The following is an 8493-nucleotide window of genomic DNA, read 5'->3' on the forward strand; positions in this document are numbered from 1 at the left end:
TTTGATTATGTTTTTAACTAATATTTTTCAAGTATAAAAAGATTCAAAATAATTAAAATTGCACAGCACCAATCCTTGTATAGTTGACAGTTGTATAATTAATATAATACACTAATTTCTAATACAGAATACTTATATACTATTGTCTATTATAAGAAAAAAAATAAAACTGTTAAATGTACGTTAACAACAAGACAATGTTGCATAAATGCGAAATATTATACGCGACTACGCGAGTATGCATCATCAACAGCAAACATGACAATAATAAATCGAATGTAATAATAATAAAGTATTAACTGCAATAGAATGAGCCAATGAGGGACAGTGGTAAATTGATAATGAAATTATTAATAGTATCTGTGTACTGCATCGTTATGGCGGAAAACGGAATCCCGTTTATTTTTAGTTTCCATTTTTCAATCAATTATACTATTGTCTATTACTGTAAAAGTCTGTTATCGCTGTTTTTTTATAACCCATAATATTTAAAGTTTAAACACAGAAAAGATTAGCTTTTTACCAACTTATTTTTTATTGAGCATTACCGGTGTGGTGGCCCAGCTTGGACCAGTTCGGCCCTTACAAATATGTTCAAACCGTCCAGGGGCAGCAAGAGCACACCTTGCTGCCCCTGTGCGCACGCCTATGATAGGTGATGTAAAACATAGCAGAGTGATCTGCAAATACGTTTTGTAGTACAGAGAATTAAAATATGAAATTTTATTTTGCATATTTTTGCATATTTTAAAGGTTTTTGCATATTTTTTGCTTATTCGACGATTTGTAATGATTGGTGGTTAATATAATTGTTCAAAATGTATTAATTAAAATGTTGAACGATTAATTGCGAAAATTTGTTTTGTAGTAATACTATTTGTGTAGCTATCTGTCACAAAAATGTAGTACGTGCACTTGATTTATAAATACCTACTCAACAAATCGAAAACCATGTAGTTATCTGAGTTATGGTTAATTGAAAAACGTCTGATATGTGTACTTATCTTCAGGCTACATTCGTATCGCTCGGCAAGTGATTAAAATAATCTAATTTATTGAGAGATCGATAAACTGCACCGGTACACCAGTACAATTACCTATTAGTTCGTTGTTTGTCATCGTGAATTCGAGTTCGATTTATTGTGTGTCTGTGCGTTTCATAGCTTTAGTAAAATAATGCCAAAAGAAAATCAATCAGTATGTGGTCGTTTAAGAAGCTATGTAACAGAATTTGGTTCTGATACTTTTTCGATAGTCGCGAACAGTTTATTTTGTAAAGTGTGTGAAATTTGAATAAGTTCAGAGAAAAAAATTAATGTTAGCCAACATATTAGTACTGTTAAACACCAAAAAGCTCTCAACTTTTAACTGTAGCTATAAAACAACTACAGACACATGTTCCATTAACAGATTCGCTAAAACTTATAGAGGATATTGAATCGAAATTATGTAATTTACACGGACCATATGGAATTGTGGTGTCAAAAAAACTTGATCAAGTATTAATAAAAAACAAGGGTTTAAATAGTTTAAAACAAATATGTAAAATTATCACCGGAAGAGAGTCTATGGATCTTCGTTCAATAGCAGAAGATCTAACATGTAATGATCTGTCATTTTTCAAGTATGCTCCCATTACTTCCGTCGACGTGGAACGTTCATTTTCGGCATATAAGTGTATTCTAGCCGATAATAGAAAAGCCTTCCAGTTCGAAAATGTTCGAAAACATCTAATAGTTCAATGCAATCACAAAGGCACTAAGATTTAAATTACAAATTTTTTATTTTTTTAATTTTTTTAAATATAAAAAAATTAATATATTATATATACCTATTTATTAATACATATTATATCAAATAAATCTTTTTTGTTAATGGTTTTTAAATTTTTTTAAAATTTTTTAGTGCATATTTTTAAGTTTATTGGGTCATATATAAGCGCATATTTTAGTGCTTTTTAGAGCTATAAGTCCCGAACCCTGATAATCACATAACAATAGAATCACCTAATTTTAGTACAAAAACAATTAAGTTATTATTAGACACAGGTAGCGATAATATTGTTAAAATAAATTAATTAATAGGCAAAACGGTAATAGACGAAAATCAAAAAATATATTTAAAAGGGATAAATGAAAAAATAGTACCGACTATAGGAAAAACTAAAATAAAATTAATAATTGATAAAAAAGAATTTATAACAGAATTTCAAGTAGTGAATAAGCAATTTCCGGTTGAAGGCGATGGCATTTTAGGACATACATTTTTAGTAGACAATAATGTTGTTATAGTGCAACACACCTCCTTCGTCTATCAAAACTAAGTGGTTGTCGATATTTATACCAAATCCTATCCAGTTAAGGAGTAGTTGGTTAGCTATTCCTACTACACGAACCAGTCTTGAGAACCGGGTTGTTGGATCGATAAAAATAAAGTTTCCTAAGTTATATTTTACAGGTCCTAGGAACTTATGACCTGCGTTCAAAGACTAACACAATGGAACACGATATAGTAACGCAAAACAAGATATATTAAATAATTGAATAATATCTATAGTATATAGTAAACTATCACCTGAGTAACCCTGTTCTTGAGGGTAGTATATTGAAGATCACAGGAATAGCGGAGCACGAGCTGAACAATTATTAAATTATTTTTACAAGGTAGGCTTCAATGTGTGTTTGGACACGACCGTGGTTTAGACTCGACTGTCTGGCTATATTTTATAATATACATATATGCTCGTACTCTACGTTCCTGTGTTCTGTTAACCTAGGCTAAATCGGCGAGCGCGACATAAATGATGAGTCAGTAATCTGTAAATCGTTACAATAGATATTGCAAATAATATTTTAACAATAAATAATAATAATGAAATAAATGATGATAAAATATATTTAGAACCTAGAACGGAAACAATAACATCGATTGACATTGTAGATAAAAACATGAATAATAAAAATATTTTAATAAATAAGCTACAGTTATCAGCAGATGTATATTGTGCTAATATATATATAATACAGTCAGGGACGGAAAAATTATAATAAGTGTGTTAAACATATCGGAAGCGAAACAGGATATCAAAGTAGGTGAAGTTAATAGAATATCATATGAATGCGACATTGACATTGATGTCATTGAAATAAATAATGTACAAAATAATAATTAACGCGTAAATAAAATAAGGAGTTTGATTAGGAGCGATCATTTAAATTCGGAAGAACGAGAATCGATAATAAAAATTTATGAACAATATTTCATTTAGAAAATGATTATTTAACAATAACAACAGCAGCGGAACACGTAATCAAAATACCTAAAGACACTCCACCTATTCACAAACGACCGTATCGTATCCCCTTTTAACAACAAAAAATAATCTAAGAACAAATGGAACGGGATGATATTATAGAAAAATCTATGAGTCCTTTTAATGCACCATTATTATTAGTAAAGAAAAAAGCTGATTTGTCAGGAAAAGAAAAATTTAGAATAGTTATAGATTTTAGAGCACTCAATGATTTAACTAAAAATGAATTTCACCCTTTACCAAATATTACGGAAATATTAGATCAATTCTAGGGTACTTACAGCTTTTTTGACAAGTCAAGGACACTATCATTATAAACGTATGAGTATGGGACTCGCGTCCGCACCAAGTACATTTGCTAAGGCTATGGCTAATGTAATGGCAGGTTTAATAGGTATAAAATGTCTCGTATATTTAGATGATATAATTATATATGGAAAAAATTTGAATGATCATAATCAAAAATTAATCGATGTATTCGAACGATTACGTATTCATAATTTAAAAATAGAACCAGATAAATGCGAATTTCTTAAAAAGGAATGTTTATTTTAAGAACATATAATTTCAGAACATGGAATTACACCAGATCCAAATAAAATTACTTCAGTTATGAATTTTCCGACACCGAAAAACGTTAAACAAATTAAAAGTTTTTTAGGACTTAGCGGTTAATACCGAAAATTTATAAGTAATTATAGTTCTATAGCTAATCCGATGACAAATCTTTTAAAGAAAGACGTAAAATTTAATTGGGATGATAAATGCCAACAAGCTTTTGATAAATTAAAAACAATACTTTGTTCAGAACCAATTTTGAAATACCCAGATTTTACGAAAGAATTCATACTTACAATCGATGCTAATGGTAAAGCACTAGGGCCAATTTTATCACAAGGCAAAATAGGGAGTGACTTACCAATTGCTTATGCATCACGAACATTAAACAAATCGGAATTAAATAATTCAACAACAGAACTAGAATGTTTAGCAGTAATATTCGGAGTAAAACAATTTAGACCTTATCTATAGAGCAGAAAATTTACAATATTTACTGATCATAGACCATTATCATGGGGTATTTAATTTAAAAGATCCATTGTCCAAATTAGCGAGATCGCGTATTGAACTTGAACAATATAATTATGAAATTAGATATAAACCGGGAGTACAAAATGTTATGCTGTCTTGCTATAATTTAGTGTGGTATTGTCATTCAACGCACCTAGTTATATATTTTTATTTTAAATAATATTTTAAGCAATTTTTTTTTTAAATGTAAAACATGCACGAATTATTTTATAAAAAATTTCAGGATTAAATATCTAAAAAAAGAAATAATAAATTTTTTTTCTATCAGCTGAAAAGTATACATTTTTAATTAGTTAAGTGAAAATTTCAAAAGATAAATCTAATAAACAACGTTTATTAATTTAATATCAATCACTGATGTACAAAGAGATCAACAAATGCTGTAATAAGTAATATTTTTAAATAATCATAATTTAAATACCTAATAATAATACAAATATAATATAGTATAATAATAATAATGATTTTTTTGATTTAATTAATATACTAAACCTATGTCAACATTAACCAAAATCTTGTTGTTTATGTCAATACCTATTGACCAAAATCCTAACGTAAATGTCAACATCCACTAGTAAATGTCTGTATTATTTTATTACTTTATTACAAACAATTGTTACAGGGACTAATGAACTTATTTCTAATGGAATTATATGCCATTTAAAAAGTAAAATTGAACCTATTTTAAACAAGTGTACTCCGAAACAAATCCAAGAAATAGATAAACTATTTAAAGTGTTAGTTAATCCATTTGCCAAACTTGATACTAAATTCCTTAGAATGAAATATCTTGAAGAAAATAATTTATATGTTAAACCAAAATCTGTAGTCGTAGGCTATACTAAAGAAAAGAAAATTGAAACTGGTATAGAGCGTTTGTTAATGGTACCAATAGAAGGAAATTTAATATCTTTAAAAATAAATCTTAAATCTTTTTTTGAACTACCTGGTGTATTGGATATAGCACTAAATTATTTAAAAAATTCAATGAAATCAAATTTACTTTCATCATACTTCAATGGTTCTTCATGGAAATATATATATTCCATGTTTCCAGATAAAATAGTGTTTCCCCTTTTTTTATACTATGATGATGCAGAAATGGGTAATCCTCTAGGATCCCATTCAGGAGTTCACAAAATGGGTTGTGTTTATTATTCTGTTGCTGCTCTTCCTCCTGAATATCTTTCATCTTTAAATAATATTTTTGTAGCGTTTTTATTTCATTCTGCTGATCGAGGATAATCAAAAATTAATAATAAAAAAAATGTTTGCAGCTCTAATAAAATAACTAATTGATGTTCAAGAAAATGGTATTCTACTTTCTACTAATGTTACAATTTATTTTACTTTGGGGCTTGTTTTAGGAGATAATCTAGGTCTCAATTCTATTTTGGGGTTTGTTGAAAGTTTTTCAGCAAATTTTTATTGCCGAATATGTTATTTACCAAAATCTGACCTTCAAAGTTTGTTGAAAGAATCAACATTAATCAGAAACAAAATTAATTATGAAGATCATATTAATCAGGCTAATGTTTCAATGACTGGTATAAAAGAACGTTGTATTTTTAATGAAGTACCTAATTATCATGTAGTTGAAAATATAGTTTGTGACTTCATGCATGATATTCCGGAAGGAGTAGCTCGCTATGATATGGCAGTCATCATTAATAGTTTAATTCAAGCAAAATATTTCACTTTAGATGAACTTAATAGTCGCATACAACTTTTTGCATATGGAGTGACAGAACAAAAAAATTCCCCACCTAGCATTAATCAGCGCAATTTAAACAATGGAAGTATAATAATGTCAGCATCAGAGGTGCTATGTTTCATTAGATATTTTGGTCTTATTATTGGAGAATTAGTTCCTTCAAAAACTGAAGTTTGGTATTTATATATTTCATTGCGAAAAATAGTTGATTTGTGCTGTGCTAGAACTATTCAACCAGAATGTTCAGTTCAGTTAGATGCTCTAGTTGCTGAACATAATAGATTATACCTTAAATTTTCCAATAGCAAATTAAAACCTAAACATCATATCTTAACACATTATGGTAGACTTTTGTTAAAAAATGGCCCAATTATTTTAACTTCTTCAATACGTTTTGAAGCTAAACATAAGGTTTTGAAATCAATTGCTAATTCTATCCCATGTATAATAAATCTTAGTTATACTGTAGCCCATAAATTGTAAATGCAAAATGTTAGTCATTTACTTACACAAACTGGTTTAGTGGCAGATTTAAATGTAGGAAAAGCGAAAAGGTCAAGACATTTCATTTCATAAGGAATTGTTTAAATCATTTGATGGTGTAATACCACAATAAATAATTAATTTTTCTTATGTAGTACCTTGGTGTAAATATAAATATATATTATAAACCAGGAGTGATTTTAACTCTGGGTGTTAATCTAGATGACTGTGTTTTTGGAGAAGTAAAAAGAATAATTATTGGTCACTCTAAAATTCCATATTTTTTAGTTACAGCCATACAGTCTGTAGGATTTGACTGTCATCTCCATGCTTATGAAGTATTACCTTATAATAATAATAACCAAATTATGGGATATTATATTAATCAATTACCTGATGTCATTCCTTCGGTAACTCGAGTTTTAGGCAATGGTAAATTGTATGTTACTTTAAGATATAAATTGTAGTGTTTTATATTTTTTTAACTTTTTTTTTTTAAGTAATAAAAGCCTCTTAAATAAAATACTTTTAAGTTGTTTTCAATATTTGTTTTATTTGAATCTAATCGATAAAAAAGTTTGCAATGAAGATATTATATTAAGCTTGTTATTTGTATTTATTAATTAATTTGTAACATTAAACTAAATTAATTGTTTTATCTGCATTTATTTATTCATAATTTAGATAAGTTTTATCACACGTTCGTTTCATTTCCTGTATATCTTTATTATTCGTGTTGCTAACGATACAATTTAAGGTACCTATTATATATTGAGAGGCAATTCGTATTTGTTTTATTTTATCTCATTAGCATGGGCGAATATTGAGGAACTCAAGTCCTCTCAAAACGTAATCAAGCCACATCAGACGGTTGAAAAGTCTAAAAATATATGTTAACATGGATCAGACAAACAAGCCCCCTAAAATGTGATCAAATAATTATCTACCAATGTTCATTACTCATTATTGAATTACCTGCATCAATTTTTTTTATAATATCTTATAATTTACACGGGTAAATTGTTGATATTTTTCTATTTAGATAACAGTGTTTTTACTAACATCATCAAGTTAGGTAGTGGCTCAGTAGGTTAGGCGTTAGGTGAGGAAACAGTAGATAATTCCCGAATGAAGTTCAAATCCTTCACTGGTACTAATATTTTTTGCATTTTAAATGTGTAAAACAAAATTGATTATAACTCCTTAAAATAGTTGAGATAACATTAATGATGTAGTTATACTGATAATTATTAGGAAGTAAATTAGAACTGAAACTCGAGTTGTATTAACTAACCAGATAGTTGAATTAACATATAATTATGTAGTTGTAACGATATTTTTATGAAATTAATTTAAACTATAACTTTAAGTTGTATTAATTAACATAGATAAGTTAAACCAAGTGGTTATTATTAACTACATAGTGTAGTCAAATCCATACTTTTTCATCCTTAAGCGAAATCTAACGCTCGAATGTGCACGGAATTGACTTATTTGGTGATCAAAACAACTCCACAGTTTTATGTGTGGACTATTCAAGTATTTTTGAACTGATATGACGGTAAAATGATTCGATACCAGTACTTTTTTATCAATATGAGTTAAGTATCGAAACCATGGTATCGATACAAAAAGTACTTGTATCGAAAGAAAAGTATCGATACTTTAATGGTATCGGTAGTATCGCAACGTCCCTAGTTCCAGCAAAGCAAATTTAAAACATCTAACAAAATGTTTTCTGTTCCATCAGTGCTGTAACTTGTTTTCAACTTGTTGGAAACAATAATTTTTTGTTGCTAGTTATACGTTCAGTCTAATGTTATGCGCATGCGTACAATGTAAAATATTAATTATTGTGTTTTTGTTTTATTCAATTGATAACGTATTAACG

The 8493-nt window shown here is 28.3% G+C and overlaps 1 pseudogene; it reads left to right on the plus strand.

Annotated features, from left to right (window-relative positions):
• Positions 1 to 4963: 4963 nt before the first annotated feature.
• On the plus strand, positions 4964 to 6602 carry LOC149061212 (uncharacterized; annotated as a pseudogene).
• The last annotated feature ends 1891 nt before the right edge of the window (positions 6603 to 8493 follow it).

Source organism: Diuraphis noxia, unplaced genomic scaffold, assembly GCF_037042655.1.
Source record: "Diuraphis noxia isolate RWA-SAM2 unplaced genomic scaffold, SU_Dnox_SAM2 contig0001, whole genome shotgun sequence".
Lineage (NCBI taxonomy): Eukaryota > Metazoa > Arthropoda > Insecta > Hemiptera > Aphididae > Diuraphis > Diuraphis noxia.